Source organism: Panthera pardus, unplaced genomic scaffold (genome assembly GCF_024362965.1).
Source record: "Panthera pardus isolate Hobbes unplaced genomic scaffold, ASM2436296v1 HiC_scaffold_16, whole genome shotgun sequence".
Classification (NCBI taxonomy): domain Eukaryota; kingdom Metazoa; phylum Chordata; class Mammalia; order Carnivora; family Felidae; genus Panthera; species Panthera pardus.
Window position 1 is genome coordinate 90,847,556 of NW_026526721.1, and position 21,705 is coordinate 90,869,260.

At 33.9% G+C, this 21,705-nt stretch overlaps 1 protein-coding gene across 2 annotated transcripts in view; it reads right to left on the minus strand.

The window, feature by feature from the left end:
- The window catches only part of NAALADL2 (N-acetylated alpha-linked acidic dipeptidase like 2), a 1,333,736-nt gene that overhangs the window by 1,050,222 nt on the left and 261,809 nt on the right, over positions 1 to 21,705 (minus strand). The window lies entirely within an intron of this gene.

Below are 21,705 nucleotides of genomic sequence, written 5' to 3' on the forward strand. Positions count from 1 at the left end.
TAATGTTATTGGTTTTATCTTTGTGGGAATTTCTATCTGTAGTATAATTATATAAAAACTGCAAGTTTAGGAAATATATATGTAGTCTCAAGTTTTTTTCTTATTAAACTCATATACATATAATATAAGTGAACCCTAGGGGTTCCATGATACATTGTTTTCATTTAGAGAAGTCCCTGAAACTATTTAAATATGTGGAACACTGAGCTAGATAGTCCCTAATATCTCCCACAACTCTAAAATAGCATGACTTTATGCAATCATATATATCACTACTTTTTCAGCTTGAACTTACTCTTGTATCTTGCCATCATTACGTCTATTTAGTGGGTGTGAAAAAAGAATGTTTCAGCTTTTCAAGAATCTGAGCTAAAGTGATTTATTGAAAGCCTTCAAATTCATCACCATTAGATCTTCTAATGGATATTACACTTCTGTGAACGTAATATTATACTTTTTTAACAATTCCAGGCATGGGAAAAATTTAAGTAATGGTTATTTTTATGTTGTACACAAGGTTGAAATCTCTCATATAAGTGTTTCCTTGTTTAATCATCTTTCTAAGAAAATATCCTATTTTGACTTTTCTCTCTCTGTCCTCCTGGTTTCCAACAAGTGCAATGATTGCTCTGTAAAGATGAATGTTTAAATATATAATAAAATAATGGTTTTGCTATCATCTAGAAGCCTTATGTTTTGAGGTATTTTTTTTAATGTTTATTTATTTTTGAGACAGAGACAGAGCATGAGCAGGGAAGGGGCAGAGAGAGAGGGAGACACAGGATGTGAAGCAGGCTCCAGGCTCTGAGCTGTCAGCACAGAGCCCAACGCGGGGCTTGAACTCACGGACTGTGAGATCATGACCTGAGCCGAAGTCAGATGCTTAACCGACTGAGCCACCCAGGCACCCCCGAGGTATTTTTAAAGTCAAAATCATGCAAAATATTTTAAAATTTTGTTCAATTAGGCATTTGGTAGACAACTGGTAAATGATCAATGCTTTTACATTTTGAAATTATAAAATATTTGTACTGAATTACAAGAGTCTATTGGATTAGAACACTTGCCTTATTTATTGTTTTCCTGCTTAAAACAGCTGCTTCGAGGGGCACCTGGGTGGCTCAGTCAGTTGAGTGTCTGACTCTCGATTTCGGTTCAGGTCATGATTCTGGGATTGTGGGATCAAGCCCAGCTATGGGTTCTGGGCTGAGTGTGGAGCCTGCTTAAGATTCATTCTCTCTCTCTCTGTCCCTGCCCCTTTCCCCTGCTCATGCTCTCTCTCTCTCTCTCTCTCTCTCTGAAATAAAAATTAAAAATTAAAAAAAAAAAAAAAAACCCAGCTGCTTTGAATTCTGTTGTACCTTTTGAATGAGAATTTAGCAAGACTTGCTCAAAGGTGGGCTATTTTCATTACCTTTATAAATCATGGGATGAACTCTGTAGAATGGTTAAATTTTAAAACATATTCAGAATACTGTCTGTAGTGTCATGGTATGTTTATCATTTTTCATCAGATATGCGTAGATTTCAAATGTAATCAATTATAATTTTTCCCCCCAAATAGGGGGAAGATCCTACATACCACAGTTTGAGAACCTCAGGTTAATAATGGAGAAAAATGTTTTTGTATTTCAAGCCAGCTATTAAATAACTAGTTGACATTTGGGAGTATACCTGCCTGACCCATTGATTAAGTAAAAGCTGTATCTGTCAAGAGTTTTAGAAACTATAGGTATCAAAACTCCAATTAATAGCTTAAACAATAGCTACTAATAGTTTTTATTCCTTCACATAACAGAAGCCCGGCACTCATACAACAAGAAATGTTAGTTATACTTATCAACAGATATCCAGGTGCTACCATATGTCTATTCTTCCAAATTTGGCCAGTATTTTGGTCTTTCTTGTTGGAAGATTGCTGTTGTAGCTCCAAGTATTACATATGCTTAGGTAAACACTGACTCATATCTATCTTATACCAGCAAGAATTTCTTTTCCCCTGAGGTCTCCCATCACACTCACCCTCTAGATATTCCTCTTTGTATCTCACTATCAAGAATTGGGTCACACATATATACTCATTAAAAAGTAAGATGGACAAAGAAAACAGCATGATTAGCAGGATTTGGATAAACCAGTGTTTCTTTTGAGAATCCTAGGGGTATTTAAGCTGGGAAATTCTGTGTTATTTGGAATAGTTCTGTATGCTCCTGGACACTTGACATTTACAACCCAAGGGCACTGAATGTCTTTATTATCTCTCAATCCTTTTGAATCTCTCAAACACGTTCACACATTTATAAATGTCCCTTAGAGGAATGGTACTTCCCCTCCCCAAGATCCATTAGCCAAAGTTGGGCATATTTCTACCCTGAACAACACAGGAATTCTGCTGCAAATTAAGAAGTGATGAACGGATACTTGGTAAGCAATCACAATCCCTACAGTGAATTCAAAGTTCCCTTTGGTTCTAATGTCTTCAGTTCTATAAAGATACATTAGGCTTAGACAAACATGCCTAAAAAATTTTGCTCTTTCAAAATCGTATTTTTACAACCAAAAAATCCTATAATACCTTTCCAATATAAGCAGAAAGATTTACTCCTTTTCATTTCAATACAATGCTGTTACACAAACCTAGTGGTATAAATTTTAAAAATTTGCAGACATTTTCCATTTTTGTTGGCAAACCAATGTTTCATGTCATATCAGGGAATGGAAGAGCAATCAAAAGCAACAAAGACACCAAAAGTTCCATGGTTATTCCGACAATGGTCTTATGTTCATTATTAAAAAAAAAAAAAAAGAAAGAAAGTAGAAGATTCTGAAGTCCAAATTTTTTCCGTGTACTAAAATATCTGCTAGTTCTTTCCCTTGGATGGTTCTAAGTAGCTGTCCATTTTGCATTAAGCATAATGAAATAAAAATGTTCTCACTATACACAATTTTATTGTAAACTCTGGACATACAGTAAGAGAGGCCCTAATTTATTCATATTTTTATGCCAAGAATTAAATATAGCAAATAATTCTCAGTAAATATTTACTGAATAAATGAATTTCTGCCTTTGAAATTTTTGCTTGCAGCAATGGGAAGAAATAGACAATAAAACCATTTTCTGTGCCTTCACAAAATCTTTTTATTTTTAATTATGTTCTTATGTGTAAATAGAAGTATTTGAACATTGAGCAAGTTAGACAAAAAGGTCTTTGCTTCTAATCTAAAAACAGTGGTTTAAAAATTGTAGTTTTTGGAGATTGGGGTTCTATAGAGGTACCTCTAGAGTTGGGAGAGAGCTTTTGTAGGATAAATGGAACAAATGAGGTTAATGGGTACAGGTTAGTCTTTCACACCTGCTCAAACAATGCATTCCCTTTTTTATGTATTTCTTTCTTCTGTGTAAAATTATAGCATAAAAGCACTACTTAAAACAGCAAGGGAATTACTGGTCTACAACAATGGATTGGTGATACTGTCATTGTTCTTGTTGCTCCATTCTCAGGCATAGAAAATGTCCTCAAAGTTTGTTCAAAGAAGTTTACTTTCCAAAAAAGGTTAGCCATTGTTCCAAGGCAAGAGTTACCTTAATGATATCCATCAAAAAAAGAAAAGACTGGGAAGCTCTTGTGTGTGTGTGTGTGTGTGTGTGTGTGCACGTGTGCCAACAGCTGTGCCTTCTGGAGGCAGAAATGCAAACTGCCTTTGAAGTGAAGATAATTTCACTCAATATTCATTTTAAAACTGTACAAAGTGCTGGGGAAAGAAATTAATAGGACATGATCTTTTCCCTCAAAGAGTTTATTAGACAGCACATAATAGGTATGCAGATATGTCTTTCCTTTACTTAGAGAGTCTGTTCTACCTACAACTCTCATAAAAATAGCCCAGTATAACAGGCTTCATCCTTTCAGTCATAATATAAGACTAAGAGCAGATAACTTATACAAATTCAGACAATCATATCCTATCTGTAATTTGGGATTAGGTCACTGATTCTGCGTCAATGAGCTATTGGGAAGATACGGGGAAAAAAAGGGTCCAAGTTGGCACATAGACAGGATGAAGCCACATGTAAACTGAAATTATGCAAGAACATAGACTGAGGGCCTTGCAAAAACAACCAGTTTGCAGAAGTAAGTGGGGATATGTACAAAGAAGATATGCCCACAAAACAGAGAAAAGAAACTATAGCATACCAGTCCCTATGAGGCTCAATAATATTGCTGGCAATTGGATCCTATGCTATTCCCCAGGATCCTTATAATAAACCCTTTTTTTAAATGTAGTTAAAGTAGGTGTGGATTCCCCTTTCTTTAGCTTAATGACTCCTGACTGGAGAAGGAGACTGACAAGCAAACTATATATACAACACTTTAAACCATGTAAACATTATCCATGCTATACTGACTTTTGAATTTTCTTTATCTTTCATTGCTTATTCTCTGTATCTCTTGCTTTCTATAACTCTCTCCCTCATACTACTACTCAGCTTTATTGCCTTTATTATTTCTTCCATTTCATTCCCTACTTCTGAACAGTAACTAAAATTTTTATATAACTTAAAGGCCATTCAAAGACATGTCACACTAAACTTTCCAAAATAATTGTATTGTTTATATTTGTGCCAGTAAAAAACATAAGCTGCATTAGTTTTCTGGTCACAGGATTTGAATACTAGAGTTGGAAATCTTGGTAATGAAATAAGGACTAAAAGAAGAACAATTTATTTTATTTATTTATTTGAGAGAGAGAGAAAGGGGGGGTGGCAAAGAGAATGGGAATCCCAAGCAGGCTCTGCACTGACAGCCACCACCCCCCACCTCCCATGTAGGACTCAATTCCACCAACTGAACCATAAGATCATGACCTGAACCAAAATCAAGAGTCAGACACTTAACCAACTGAGCCACCCAGGCACCACAGAACAATTTATTTTCTAAACAATATTTAAGAAAATATTCTTGGAACTTCCAGATAAAATGTGTTTTAAGAAAGACTCAGGGCCCTATAGACTACTTCTACTAAGTAAAAACATTTGAAAATTTGATGTAAATTAAGAAAATAAAATGCAGTAAGCTCTCCATGTCATTAAAACAGCAGGTTTTCATACATTCAGGCTGCATGGGCTTTGGCATTCAATTCTAAATGTACGCAAATTAGGCAATAATGATGAAGGCCAACAAAATCCTGGTGAGTAATGATGAGATTTGAAGACCTGATGGTCCCAAGGGCAGTAGTGGGCCATTATTGCCTACAGGGTCTTAATCTCCAAAAGATATCATAAATGTAGGCCTCCAGTTTGATCATAGACTTAAAAGAATTCAAGAGGCATTGATTGTCATTTATTCCTATACTGGCTGCTACTATAATCTATATGTTGAATTTCATGAAAAGCATAAGTTCATCTGTGTCTACAAATAGGATACTCCACACCAATGACACTTTTTTATTAGATTGAATTAGGGAAGAAAATGGAACAAAGTAAGAAAAATATATTTAAAAGCTATAATTATAATTAAAGCACTTACACATCATTTTTTATGTGTGTGTGTGTGTAAAGTATATACATGAAATATAAATAAAAAATAGTCAAATTTGTTATTTCTTTCTTATACGTCAGGAACATTCATAAATGTATTTCATTTAATCCTAAAACCTTTGTTTGAGATGTATGTCATTATCTTTAAAGATGTAAATTTAGAGATGTGGATAAGGTTAGTAACTTGTCCTAGTATAAAGGCTTCCAAACTCTCTCTGTTCATAGTACTTGAGCACCTCAGCAGTTTTTCTATGGTACCCCTAGACTAAAAGACATAGATAACAGACAACTCCCAGAATGGCCACATGAGGAGCTCTTCAGAACTTCACTCCATTGGGACAACAATAACAGATAAAAATTACAAAACAAAACAAAACAAAACAAAACACAACAAAAAAACAATCATTAACGTTTATGGAAACTGTCTTAAGGTTGTACAGGAGAAAAGGAAATAATTATTTAAGAAAGTCTACCAAATCTCACTGCAAATGTCAAGAGTCTTGTAATTGAACCATGGCCTACTTAATCCCTTCCCTCTCCCCATCTCATGTGATGAAAGTTCCACTGCAAGTGGATGGAACCATGAAGACAAGGCTCCCTCTCCCTCCAACTCTCAGCAAAGGTCTATGGTAACTCTACAGGAGAGCCCAGCCACCAGCATTTCTCACTTTCCTCCTGCTCTGTGTTACAGAGACTAAATTCCAGGCAAGTGTGGCCAAGAAGGTAAGGATTCACTTTTTCCACCCAGCCTCCACTTCTAACACAGAACTTTATGACAGGCACAGCAATACAAGAATACTGGAAACTCAATAGCCCTTGATCCAGCTCACTTGTAGGGTGAAGCTCCATGCTAGCAAGGGCAAGGCAGGAAGATGGAAGAGTACTATCCCACACAGCATCCTGCTTATAAAGCAGGAAAAACATTCCAAGAGAAGCAGGCAAAATGGCCAGTTCTTGAGTATATGTTCAGAGCATTTTACCTGGGGGAAAAAGGGAAAGCCTAAGAACAGAAAGATCTAAAGCTCTCCCAAGATAACTGACTTTATTTTGAACACAATGTAGGGAAGTTCAAGCCTAAGAGTGCTCTCAAAACAAAGGATATTTAGTGGCAAGCAACTCAGAGAAGGCTGGTAGCTTCAAGAGAGCAACAAGCTAAACCATAGGCCAAATAGTTTATTAAAAAGAAAACAGAAACGTGACCATTAAGAATAGCTCCTTCAGGATCAGAACAACCTCAGAGACCAGCCACAAAAAGTATGCCTGCAATTACTGGAACATAACAGGTGGGTACAATACGAACAGAGGCAGAGATTGATGAAAAAGACAAAGAGAGCCCACTGAATCTACTGCCATCCCATGGAAAGTCACCAGATGGTACTTGAATCCGTAAAAACAAATAAGATCAAAAATTTTAAATAAGAAGGTTAAGATAACACACCCCATAAATAAACATTTGCTATCCTTTCACTGTCTCTAAAAGTTACTAAATTACATAAAGTAACAATTTTAACAATATACAGTTGAATGTGTAAAATATATAGATGTAATATCTATAACAATAGCAGAATAAAATGCAAGAGAGGAAAGACTGCTATAAAAGAGCAATGTTTCTATATCTCACCAAATTAAATAAACATCTGGAGTAGATTATAATAAAATAAAATGAATATGGTAAGTTATAGAGAAACCACCAAGAAAATAACTCCAAAAATACAATTTAAAACTCACTTAAAAAATTAAAATGTTATATCAGAAAATATTTGCCTAATGCAAAAGATTGAAGTAAAGGAGGACTAGAGGAAGAAAAAATTCACAAAAGATACATAAAATCAAAGGGCAGATGTAAATCCAACTATATCAAAAACTATCAAAAATATTAATGTGAATGGATTTAAAATCTAATCTTAGGAAGAGACTATGAGACTGATAAAACAAGATCCAACAATGTAATGCCTACAAAAGCCACACTTTAAAGATACAAATTGAGAATAAAAGAATGGAAAATATACATGCATCATACAAACAACAATCATAAGAAATCTGGAGTGGCTATACTAATATCAGACAGTATAGATTTTAAAACAGATATTTTACTACAAAGAGGTACTATATATATATATATATATATATATATATATATATATATATATATTTTAATGTTTTTTTAATGTTTTTGGGTTTTTTGTTTTTTTTTTTTTTTTGAGAGAGGAAGAGAGACAAAGCATGAGTGGGGAAGCAGCACAGAGGGAGACACAGAACTCAAAGCAGGCTCAAGGCTCTGAGCTGTCAGCAGAGAGCCGGACACCAGACTCGAACTCACAAACCATGAGATCATGAATTGAGCCGAAGTCAGACGCTTAACCAACTGAGCCACCCAGGTGCCCCCCAGAGGCACATTTTATATTAATGTAAGAGTCAAACTATCAAGATATGGCAATATAAAAAATATATATGTGCCTCAAAACAGAGTCCCCAAAATATGAATTAAAAACTGACAGGATAAAGGGGGCATCTAGGTGGCTTAGTCTTGTCAGCGTCTGATTCTTGATTTCGGCCCAGGTCAAACAATTGGTGGGATCCAGCACTGCATCCGGCTTTGGGCTGCCAGCAGAGGGATCCTCTCTCCCTCACTCTCTGCCCCTTTCCCATACCCCCCCCCCACCCCTGCAACATAAATAAACTTTCAAAGAAACTTAAAAAAAAACTGTCAGGATGAAGAAATAGACAATTCAACAATATTCAGAAACTTTGATACTCTACACTATATAATGTACAAAACTAGGCAGATGTTCAACAAGAACACAGAAGATCTGAATGACAACTAACCTAATACACCTATAAAATACTACACCAAACAGCAAAATACACATTCTTCTCAAATGCATACAGAAATTTCTCTAGGACTGACCGTATGCTAGCGCATAAAACAAGTTTCAATAAATTTAAATGATTAAAACCATTTAAAGTGTGTTCTCCAACCACAATGGAATGAAAATAGAAATCAGTAACACAAACAAAACTTGGAAAATTCACAAATGTGTGGAAATCAAACACTCTCCAAAATAAGCCAACAGTCTGAAGAAAAAAAATCACAAGGAAGTTAGAAAATAGCTTGAGATAAATAAAAATGAAGACTTAAAATACTTATGGGATGTAGCTAGAGCAGTACTTAGATGGAAATTTATAAACATAAAAATCTATATTAACAAAAAGGAAAGATTGTAAATAACTAACCTAAACTGCCACTTCAAGATCTTGGTAGAAGAGCAAACTAAGTATCTGTTGGCCATTTGTATGTCGCATTTGGGAAAATGTCTATTCTAGTCCTTTGCTCATTTCATTTAATCAGGTTATTTGTTTTTTGTTTTGTTTTGTTTTGTTGCTATTGAATTGAAGGAGTCCCTAATGCATTTTAGATATTAACCTCTTACAAGATACATAGTTAGCAAATATTTTCTCCCACTTTATAGGTTGCCTTTTATAGGTTCACTCTGGGTTTTTTGTTTTGTTTTTTGTTTTTTGTTTTTGTTTTGTTTTTTGCTCTGCAAAACCTTTGATATAGTCCCACTTGTTTATTTTTTTTTTTCTTTTGTTGCCTGTGCCTTTGGTGTCATATCCAAGAAATCATTGCCAAGACCAATGTAATGAGCTTTTCCCTTATGTTTTCTTCATAAAGTTTTATAATTTTAGGCCTTATATTTAAGTCTTTAATTCATTTTATGTTGATTTTTGTGTAAGTTAAAAATCTAACTTAATTCTTTGGCATTTGGATATCCCATTTTTCCCAACAGCAATTATAGAAGAGACTATTCTTTCCCCAGTGTGTATTCTTGGAACCATTGTTGAAGATCAGCTGGCCATATGTTCAAGGGTTTAAACAGAGGCTGTATATTCTGTTCCATTGGTCTATATGTCTGTCTTTAGGCCAACATCATACTGTTTTAGTTACTATAGCTTTGTGATACATTTTTTTAATCAGGAAGTGTGATGCTTCCAGGTTTATTTTTTTCTCAAAATTGTGTGGCTATTGGTAGTCTTTTGTGGTTGCATATGAATTTTTGGATTTTTTTCTATCTCTGTAGAAAGAAAAAGAAAGAAAGAAAGAAAGAAAGAAAGAAAGAAAGAAAGAAAGAAAGAAAGAAAGAAAGGAGAAAAGAAAAGAAAAGAAAAGAAAAGAAAAGAAAAGAAAAGAAAAGAAAAAAGAAAAGAAAAAAGAAAAGAAAGGCCATTAGGATTTTGATAAGGATTGCATTGACTACTTGGTATCACTGATTATCAGGGAAATGCAAATCAAAACCACAATGAGATATCACCTCATCCTATTAGGATGGCTATTATTTTTTAAAAGATAACAAGTGTTGGGGCGCCTGGGTGGCTCAGTAGGTTAAGTGGCTGACTTGGGCTCAGGTCATGATCTCGCGGTCTGTGAGTTCAAGCCCCACGTTGGGCTCTGTGCTGACAGCTCAGAGCCTGGAGCCTGTTTCAGATTCTGTCTCCACCTCTCTTCCCCTTCCCTGTTATGCACTGTGTCTCTCTCTTCCTCTTTCAAATGTAAATAAACATTAAAAAATTATTTAAGTAATTATCAAAAACTAATCTCACTGTAAGCAATTTGTGTGGATGGATCTGTGTGTGCGTAAAGAGTACCACTGTTTAGTGAAATTCTGTGTGTGCATAAAGAGTACCACTCTCTGTTTAGTGAAATTCCAAAAATGTGACATGAATGCAAGCACTACTGAGATAAAGGATAAATATCTGGAGCCTAGAGCTTTTCACCAATAGAAATATGATCAGTCAGGGGCGTCTGGGTGGCTCATTCGGTTAAGCAGACAACTTCAGCTCAGGTCATGATCTCGCGGTCCATGAGTTCGAGCCCCGCATCAGGCTCTGTGCTGACAGCTCAGAGCCTGGAGCCTGTTTCAGATTCTGTGTCTCCCTCTCTCTGACCTCCCCCGTTCATGCTCTGTCTCTCTCTGTCTCAAAAGTAAATAACGTCAAAAAAAAAAAAAAAAAAAGATAACAAGTGTTGGTGAGGATGTGGAGTAAATAGAACCCTTGTTCAATGTTGGTGGGAATGTAAAATGGTACTGCCACTGTGGAAAACAGTATGGAGGCCCCTCAAAAAATTAAAAACACAAATACTATATGAACCAGAAATATCTCTTCAGGGTATTTACCCAAAAGAATTGAAATCAGTATCTTGAAGAGGTATTTGCACTCCCACGTTCATTACAGCATTATTCATAATAGACAAGATAGGAAATAACTAAATATCCATCAACCAAGAAATGGATAAAGAAAATGTGTATATACACAAGATGGAATATTCAGTCGTAAAAAAAAGCTGGAAATCCTGAGACTTGAGGACAGCAGTCTAAATGAAATAAGCCAGTCCCTAAAGGAAACATATTGCATGATTCCACTTACATGAGATATCTGAAATATTCAAACACATAGAATCACAGAGTAGAACAGTGGTCTCCAGGGGCTGGGATAAGGCAAAATGTTGAGCTATTATTCAATGTGTATAAAGTTTTGATTTTGCAAAATTATTAAGTACTAGAGATCTATACAACATTATTATACACATAAAAAATTTGTTGAGAGTAAATCACATGTAAAGTGTTCTTACCACAGTAAATATATAATAAATTAGTTCAAAGATGTAGTATATAAAAATCAATACAAAAATAAGTAATATTTCTATACATTAGCAGTGAAAAATCCAAAATCAGAATTAAGAAAACAATTACATTTACAATAGTATCAAAACAAATACAATATCTAGGAATAAATTTAATAAAACTAGTAAAATCTTCTTCTGTGAAAAATACAAAAAAAACTTGAAATAAATTATAGATCTAAATAGAAAGGCATCTCATATTCATAAATAGAAACTCATAATATTATTAAAATGTCATTACTCCTTAAATTGATTTCCAGATACAATGTAATCCCTATCAAAATCCCAGATGACTATTTTGTTCAAATTAATAAGCTGATCCTAAATTCACATGAAAATTCAAAGGAATAGTCAAAATCTTGAAGAAAAGCAAGACTGGAGTATCCACATTTCTAATCTCAAAACTTACTACAATGCTACAGACATTATATATCAAGACTGCATGGTCCTGGCATAAAGATAAACATATAGATCAATGGGATAAAATTGCAAGTACAGAAGCAAACCCTAAATTTTAGTCAGTTGATTTTTGATAAGGGAGCCAAGACAACTCAATAGTGTAAGAAAATTCTAAATATGATACCAAAAGAAAAACTAGATAATAGGCTTCGTTAAAATTCAAAAATTTCTGGCTTCAATGGATACTATCTAGAAGATGAAAAGACATCTAACAGGAGAAAATATCTGTAAATCACATGTCTAATAAGGGACTTGTATTGAGACAATATGTAAGTATCTAAACCTCTTACAACTCAATAAAAAGATAAATAACAAATGGACAAAGGATCTAAATAGATATGTTTCCAAATATACACAAACTACCAATAATCACAGTAAAAGAGCATTAACCATTATGAGCGACAACTTCACATCCACCGTGATGGCTATAATCACAAAATATATAATAAATCTTGTGCAGGATGTAGAAAAATTGGAACCCTGATATATTGGTGGTGAGAATACAAAACGCTGCATTTTAGAAAACAGTTTGGCATTTCCTCAAATGATTAAACAAAGTTATGACTCAGTAATTCCACTCCTAGCCATATACTCCAGAGAAATGAAAACATGTTCACACACAAACTGGTATACAAATGTCCACAGCAGCTTTATTCCTAACAGCCAGAAAGTGGAAATAACCCAATGCCTATCAGATGTTGAATGAATAAATTAAGTGTACCTAATAGATTATTATTCAAAAATGAAAAATAATGAAAAATACAAGCTACGTGGATGAACCTATTAAACATTATGCTAAGTAAAGAAGCTAGTCACAAACACCATATTGTATGATTCCACTTAGATGAGATGTTCAGAATAGGCAAATCTATAGAGAGAAAATAGATTAGTAATTGCCTCAGGCTGGAGGCTGGGAAGAATGAGGAATGACTGGTATTGGATATGGTGCTTCTTTTTTGAGAGGGGATAATGAAAATCTGAAAATAAATTTTGGTATTGGTTGCACAAATCTGTGAATATGCTAAAACTACTGAATTGTATTACCTTAAATGAGAAATTGTATGTCGTGTAAATTATTCATTATAGTTTATTTCATTCATAACCATATACATATGAAATAAGTAACAGTTCTGAAATAGTTAGATCCAACCTACTTAGTATTTTTATCTAATAATTTTAGCTATTTAAAAAACACATACCTTTAATATTTTTTTAATTTCATTCTGAAATAACTGCAATTACTTAACTAATGGGATTTGTGTTCCTGTTGGTCATAACGCTTCTTAAATCACAGTGGACACAGCCTCTCTCATTTCCTAGATCATATTGCTATTCACTCAGTAACTGCTTTTATCAAGCAAACTTGTAAAATCCAGCTTTGTAAATATATGATATCATTGAAAGGAATACAGTACAATCTATTGTTTAAATGATGAACTTCTTGAACTAGTGGTTTGCACAATGAGCAACAGATGTCTAACGGATGTCCAGTATCTTTGTGTCTTCCCTGAAAAATTAAAATATCCTGTGATGCTCCTCTGTGGCCCTCCTATGAGTTTTACTGTGCTTGTGTGCTGTTTGGAAACAGTCGCCCTACTAGACGCACGTGGTAAGTGGCAGGGCATGATTCACATGCCTAATTTTGTCAATACTAATTTTCTGTTTAACTCTGGAAAATGAAGTGCTGAATGCTTTAATCAAAATGATTTAATCTCCAAAAAAGGTTATAATAGCATCAAAATTCAGATTATAACTTCTCTCACATTCAAATTAAAGTCAAAAGGTAAAATCAGCCTGGGTCAGCAAAATGAAGAAACACTCTTAAATTTAGAAAGGAGAATCATTTCAAAAAGAACCTACGTTTTGGCAAAGAATTGGTAAGTTATTAGCACTGCCTTTAAGGACCATTTAGTTAGACAATGACTAGGTCTCACATAAACACAAGTCTGTAGGTGAAAAACACAGCTGTGTTTCATATATTTCACAGGTTTTGAACATTTAATAATTTTGGATTTTGAAGGACGTATATGTAACTATATCACATGTCACATTGTAGTGACACCAAAATTAAAGGCTAAACCTCATTTCAGACACAATTCAAGAGAAAAATGGTGACATGTGGACATGTTACTCTGTCATTACGGTTTGTAGTGTAACATTAAAAAACAAGTATTTTTATTGAGGCACTAGAGCCTATTGGTTAAGAATACTAAAATTGGCTTGAGGTTAATAGAGAATCAAATCCCAACTGATCCATTTACTAGTTGTGTCTTAATATCCCTGAGCTTAATCTCATGATCTATGAAATGAATATAATTCTCACATGGCTGTTAAAGAATCAAACAAGCAAAACTTAAAACACTTAATACAGTTCCAAACATAAATGAAGAACTTACGAATTCTGGTAGTAATCATAGTTATTTTTAAGAGAATTATTAATCCCTTTAGATTTCCTTTAATACCGAAATCCTAAATTCAGAATACTTGTTTAAAAAAATGAAGGGGAAGTCACACAAGCAAAGTCAGTTTCAATCATCTACATTAATGGAGAGGCTCAGTGATGAGAAATATGACATAATTACCAAAGACCTTCTACTTATGGCTGTCATTGTGCACACGCACATGCACACACATACGCACACACACTACCTTTTTACAGTATCTATTAAGATGCAAGTTTGTTATTTTAAAATGTTATTTTAAGTAAAATTGAACATTCGCATTAAGAATTCTACTTTAAAATCTTTTCCATATCCAGAATGTTGAGAGTGCTTCTGGTCTCCCTTTATTAACAAATTACACAACACATAAAATTAAATAAAAGGCTCACAGGCATCATTCAAGTCTTTGTCACTTGCATTTCATAAAAATGTCATTTCCATTAAAATGGCATTACATAAAAAAGATTTTTACTGGGGGTATTTTTCAGCAGATTAGCTGTCCTAATTACATTTTGCTTGGGCTAATGTTAAAATTAGTTTCTGTTCCCTAAGCACATATCAGCTGATAGCAGAGAGAGGCAGACTTGCAACTTTCTATGCAACGGAAAGAAACCACCTGCAATTAGGGATGTGCTTAATTTAATTCACAGCAATTAGTGTATACAGGCAGGTGAATGTGATTTAATGGCACTCAAAACCTTTTTAAATTTTTGATGGAATTCTAGAGAGAAAAATCTTAGAAATTAAGATATGTAAGGGAAAAATCACAATTTAAAATCACACACTGGAAAATAAAGTTTCTTACAGTATAAAATCACCTTGCTTTAATTATAAATGAGAAATTGTTCCTTATGTGATTTTATTCACCATTTTATAGAAAATCAAGGAAATGAATTATCTGTTGAAATAATTTAATGGAATCACATCTCAATATTTACCAGTCATTTTTGGATGCACAATGCCTTAAAGTTCTGTCATGACTTCCAATAGCGTATATTAAATATTTACAGAGATGACAAAGAAACCACATTTTGATTCAGCTACCTAAATGAATTCTTTGAAGGTGAAGGTCAGACTGAAGATTTTTTTATAAGATCAAGGATCCATACTAATATCTTATGCATGAAAAAGTACAGTAGTTGATGACCAAGAAATATTGATTAGTTGATGTGAGTAGCATCAATAATGAATAGCTTTCTTCTTGTTCTGACTTTAGAACATCCTTTTCCAAAAAAAATGAGTTTTCTGACACTGGATTTTCTGACTTCAAAATATTACAAATAAAATTCAACTCAACACTCATTTACTGAACACCTATTATCTGCAAATTACTGGATAACAGATAGCCTTATAGAGCATACTACGACAAGACAGAGAAGCTCTCCCTTCATCATGTCCTCCCTCCCAAGGAGTTTACAATTAATTAAGGCAGTGTTTCTCAATCTGTAATATGCATAAGAATCTCCCAGGAATCTTAGTCTGGGGTATGGCCTGGGATTCTGCATGTCTAACAAGCTACCTGACAACTCTGGTGAGGCAAGAGAATCAGAGGCTGAATTGATAAGAATGGGAGAATCTTCATGACAGGTAAAAAAGGTTTCTCCATTTCTCCAAGTAGTAAAGGAAGTAATAGTAGTGAATTTCAAGACTAGTTCATGGAACAATTGGTATTCTTGTGGATCTTGAAAGCTGAGGACTCCTTTAATGAACAGATATTATAGAAAAAGGGCAGTCCAAGTATAGGGAAAAGACTAACAAAAATGTCAGTGCAAAATAGGCAGAAAATGCAGCACGTTTAGAGAGAATACTAAATAATATTGACAAGTAGAATGTACAGTTCATGAAGGGGGAATAAAACAGGTTCATAAAAATGAATTAAATATTGTGCTTATTGTTTTCACTATTAATTATCATACCAAATCTAGTACTGTCCTACCACTCATAAAGTTTTTCATATCTATTATCCTCAGGGTGTTCTTGTAACAACCCCATGACAGATTTTTGTGAGTTTTGACATAACCAGTTTACAGAGAGTCTGAAGATAGCATGTTGTTTTGAACAAGTGTAAGTAAGCAGTCAGTTAGGGCTGGATCCAAACTCCAACATTTTTTGCCCCATAAAATATTATCTCTAGTAACCATTTACAGAGTAAGAAAACATTTTATTTTATTTTATTTTATTTTATTTTATTTTATTTTATTTTATTTTATTTTATTTTATTATTTTTTAGAAAACATATTTTTAACTAAGAGTAACAATCCAGACGCAAAATAATTTTTTCCCCCTAAGATTCACTTTATCATAGTGGTCAGGTGATGAGTAAACCCTTGTCTCCTTTTTCTATAACTTTAATGGGAGTTCACCTAATATCTCACTGTTAATGATATAGCTTCTTGGTTTGACTCAGGTTCCTTACAAAGATAAGGAAATAAACTTCCATAGTCTTCTAAGAATTTTGAACAGGAATGGGTTTTAAGTTTTAATTTTTTTTAACGTTTATTTATTTTTGAGACAGAGAGAGACACAGCATGAACGGGGGAGGGTCAGAGAGAGGGAGACACAGAATCTGAAACAGGCTCCAGGCTCTGAGCTGTCAGCACAGAGCCCGACGCGGGGCTCGAACTCATGGACTGCGAGATCATGACCTGAGCCGAAGTTGTCCACTTAGCCGACTGAGCCACCCAGGCGCCCCATAGGAATGGGTTTTAAGTTTTAAAAGAACCACATATTTAATAAACATATAACTGCCATATGCATAGGTACCATCTACAAATTATGGAACACATTCATGAAAGATAGTCTCTTCAATAAGTTGCCATATTAGTCTTAGAAAAGTAGATAACTGAAACACTATGTATAGTTACATTTTAAAAATTATAGGAAAAAAACTCACTAATCTAGGTGAGGATATTGAGAATAGCTGTAAAGTCTAAGTATTTTAGAGAAATTCAATTGCATTCATTATGACTAACTTTATGGCAGAACTTTAAGGCATTGTGCATCCAAAAATGACTGGTAAATATTAAGATGTGATTCCATTAAATTATTTAAACAGATAATTCATTTCCTTGATTTTCTATAAAATGGTGAATAAAATCATATAAGGAACAATTTCTCATTCAGGTGTGCTTAATTAATCTATAATTTCTATTGATCAAGTAAAGGTTAATTATTTATTAGTTACTCCATCTGAATCTCCAAATTCTAAACACATGACATATAAAGGTTCTATAACAATCCTATTATTAATTTCAGGATCTTGGAAAAATGTAAATCTAGTATATACAAAAGAAGTTTATGTATAAGAAGAGTGTGTGATTTTAACACGCAAATTAACTGGATGAAACAACATACCTCTTTTAATAAGTACCTGCACATGAGAGAAAACTGAAGCCTATATATCCCCTAAATGTAAAGCATTGAAACCTAATCATTAAATTAAAAATTGAAATACAAATGTTTCTTTAAAAACTCTCCCTAATATAATCCTAAAAACCTAAGCTATTTTAAACAACCCAAGCTGTTGAACACTTTATAGCTTTTGGAAAAAAAAAAAAAAAAAGATTCTCATTTTCACTTTAAATTGTATGCATGGTATGATGAATATTAGTCTCTCGTATTAGGACAAAACTAAAATTGTCACATTGAACTAACATTTTCTTTTATAAAAGTTACTTATATTCTTCTAATTCTTCTCTTTTATATTACCAGGGTAAAGTTCAATAAACACTAAATGACTGAAAAATGCTAGAAATACATTTAATTACATGCACACATACATCTATATGTATCTCTACCAGAAGCAAGCTCCCTTGTGGATGCTCTCACTCTTGCTCTCTCTCTCTACGTAAGTATGTATGTATGTATGTATGTATGTATGTATGTATGTATAATAACTGCATTTGGGAAATCAAGTTTGTATAATATTTGGTACTTTTACAATTTAGTTATTTTCCTTAATTTACCCTATTTTTCTTATGTACAATTTTGAAATAAAGCACACTAACACTAGACAAAATAAGGTGGTTATAATAGGTGCAATTTTAGTACTCTCACCTCTGGTTGAATTTCCATTTCTCTTGAATTTTTTATTTAGTGGACATGTGGGCTTCTCTCTGAATCTCACACCAAGTAGACATGCCATAACTAGTAAAATATATGAAGTGCTCAAAATTTAGTATTTGCTTTGTATTTGTTTTTAACAATGATAAAATATAAATTTTAAGATAAAAAATGATTTCTCATGTCTGCTCATCATATGAGAAACAAATAATCTGACTTAGACACACTTAGTTCTTCTTTAGTATCACTTTAGGTACTTATTATCCTATTAACTGTGTTTTCCCCTTGACATTGTAAGAGTCAACTCAGTGACTAAATATTTAAACTTTGTACCGTGCACATTATGCTGTATTGAGATTATTGATGGTGCTTCTAATTTTGACCCTGAACAAAATCAATAAGCTGACGCCAAGATATTTAAATGGTATATACCCTCACACAAGAGACTCAATTATGAACATAATAATTGTCTTCAATTTTATAACAAACATCCTACATCTAATAATAAAAACAACAGATGAGCCATTTTTAGAAGGAACTGAGGAATAATGCATGATGTATAAAAATATTTTTATGTATCTCTACCAGAAGCAAGCCCCAATGCCTGATAAGTCCTGCTCCTACCATGCATGGAATTCTTGTATTCAGTAACAGAAGAGCCTATTCAAATGCAAGTTGGTTAGATATCAAGTATTTCTTTACGAGCCATGAAAATTATAGGCAATATTTAAATTTTAAATTAGTCATTAATTTAAAAATAAGGGAGGTTAATTTAATGTTCTATGATAACCAAAGTATAATGATATTGTTGATACTATGGATAGACAGTTAAAATTTTAATATAAAAACAGGTTCCTCTTGAACTAGTCAGCTAAAACTTTTTTAGGTTTCTCAAGGGAAAAAAGGAATGAATTAAAGGATGTCTAAATTTACAGCTCATAAAGTAATTATACCCTTCTGAATCATCAGCATAATTTTATTTATTTATTTAAGTTTATTTAATTATTTTGAGAGAGAGAGAGAGAGAGAGTGGGAGCAGGAGAGGGCAGAGGGAGAGGGAGACAGAGAAGCCCAAACAGGCTCCATGTTGTCAGCGCAGAGCCTGACATAGGGCGGGTCTCAATCTTATGAACCATGAGATCATGAGCTGAGCCAAACTCAAGAATTGGATGCTTAATGGACTGAGCTACTCAGGTGCCCCAATGATCAGCATAATTTTAAATGTTTATTTTAAATGTCTTATACACAGGAAGATGTGGATGTTTGTATATGTTATACACAGAAACCCTTGATAATGATTAACTGTTGTAGATAGCTACTGACAAGAAGGAATCTAATCTAACAATCATCAAGTCCTTTGTCCCAAAGGTTCTGCTTGATTCTGTTTTCATTTTCTGCAAGATCATTCAGCCTGTGTCTCAAAAGCCAATTCTCTCAGCACTCCCCCAGTCCCTCCTACTTATTCCATTCCCTTTTGCCTGGAATACACTTTCCTCTTCTCATTTAAGCCTACCCACCTTTTGGGTTATTAGAGGAGTCTTATCCCTTCCTGTGTATACGTGTGATTTTACCTGATCAATATTAGAATTCCCATTAGAATGTAAGCTATACAAAGGTAGGCTTATGGGCCTTATGTTTATTTTTCATCACTAGTGTAATTACAGCACCAAGTCTTTGCATTTTAAAAATAGTTTTTCAGTGAATGACTAATTTACTTGTACTGCTTATCATATCCTTTGTTTTTAAATCTCATGACCAAAATTCATGTTATTATATTATTTTCTTTATTTTTTTAGAGACAGACTGAGTGCAGGAGGGGATGGGGGGCAGTAGAGGAAGCAGGGAAGAGAGAGAAAATTAAGCAAGCTCCATGCTAAGCATCTATCCGGGCTCAATCTCATGACTATAAGATGATGACCTGAACCAAAATCAAATCAGATGCTCAACTGACTAAGCTGGGGTTCCAGGCACCCCATTATTTTCTAAGTAACACATCATTGTGTGTATTTTAAGTCTTTAGGGCAGCAATTTTGAACGTGGCTCAAAATATCCAAAAGCAGACATTGTCAGTTAAGTTTGGACTTCAAAATTTAAAATAAAATAAGGAAAATGAGCTATAATAATGACACATTTCTTCCTAGTGTCAGGTAAACTGTAAAACTATAACACTTTGGGAAAAATCAAGAGTCTTTTCTGAAATATTTGTCTTCTGACAACTGTCAAAGCAAACAAAATCAAGAAAAATACACTTAACATAGTACCCTTCTTAATGGGAGTGTCACTGTGATAAGAGACACTGGAACATGCCTGGAAATTCACACAAAGCACAGGGCAAAAGATCCTCACAAGTGGTAGTTACCAATGAAGACTCAAAAGCCATGATTTTATCAAGCATTTGGGAGCTTGAATTAAAAAAGGAAACATATTTTCTTTCAAATTGAGGTGCTTTTAAATGGGAAATTAACTTTAAGGCTAAATATACATTGCAGATGATGTAATCAAAGTATATTTAAATCTACTGGGAACAAAAACAAGTTTCATAACACTTTGAAAACTGTAAAAGAAATTGGCATGAAGTGGTTTTTAATCATTAACTAACTTTTAAAAATATCCTTCAGTAGAAAATATCTGGTTACTCCATATTTTTAATGTGCTTCTAGAATGAGATACATTGGAGGCACCTGGCTGACTAAGCCTAACCTGTCAGGCGATTCTTGCTCTCAGGGTTGTGAGTTCAAGCCCCACAATGGGTGTAGAACTCACTTAAGAAAAAAAGAAAAGAAAAGAATGAGATGTTTTGAAAATGAGTAAAAACACATTATCAATATTACAAAGTCAAATAATATGCCAGTGTCCATATGTTTTATATAAGTTAACAAAACAGGTACCCATGTAAGTCAAGAGATAGCAAAATTTCAATTCTAACAGCTTGACTGGTTTAGCAATTTTATAAGCTACCACAGATGTAAATTTGTCAGGCTGCCTATAATAAAAATTTATGAAAAAAATTTAAAGCATTATTTATGCAGTATTGTACCAATCCTATAGTATTCAAACTTACTAAGTTCAGTGCTCCATGTATTTAGACCTGATGTCCTTTCCTCTACACCATAGCTGTCTGGGGTCGGAGCAGGGAGCTATTACACATGAACAGATCGGAGGAGAAGCACTATCAGAATAAGGCCCCTTATATCAGAGACAGAATAGCTTCCACTTGCTAAGGGTGTACACTCTGCTAAACCTTTATTTATTTTTTTTTTTTGAGAAAGAGAGAAGGTGTAAGTAAGGAGTAGAGAGAGAGGGAGAGAGAGAGAAGCGTGGCTCACCCCAAAGTGGGGCTCATGCTCACCTGAAGTGGGGCTCGAGCTCAACCAATGCTGATGACCTGAGTCAAAGTCAGATGCTTAACTGACTTAGCCATCCAGGCACCCTACAGACTGATTTTTTTTAAGTTTATTTACTTATTGTATTTATTTATTTATTTATTTATTTATTTATTTAATTTATTTTGAGAGAGAGAC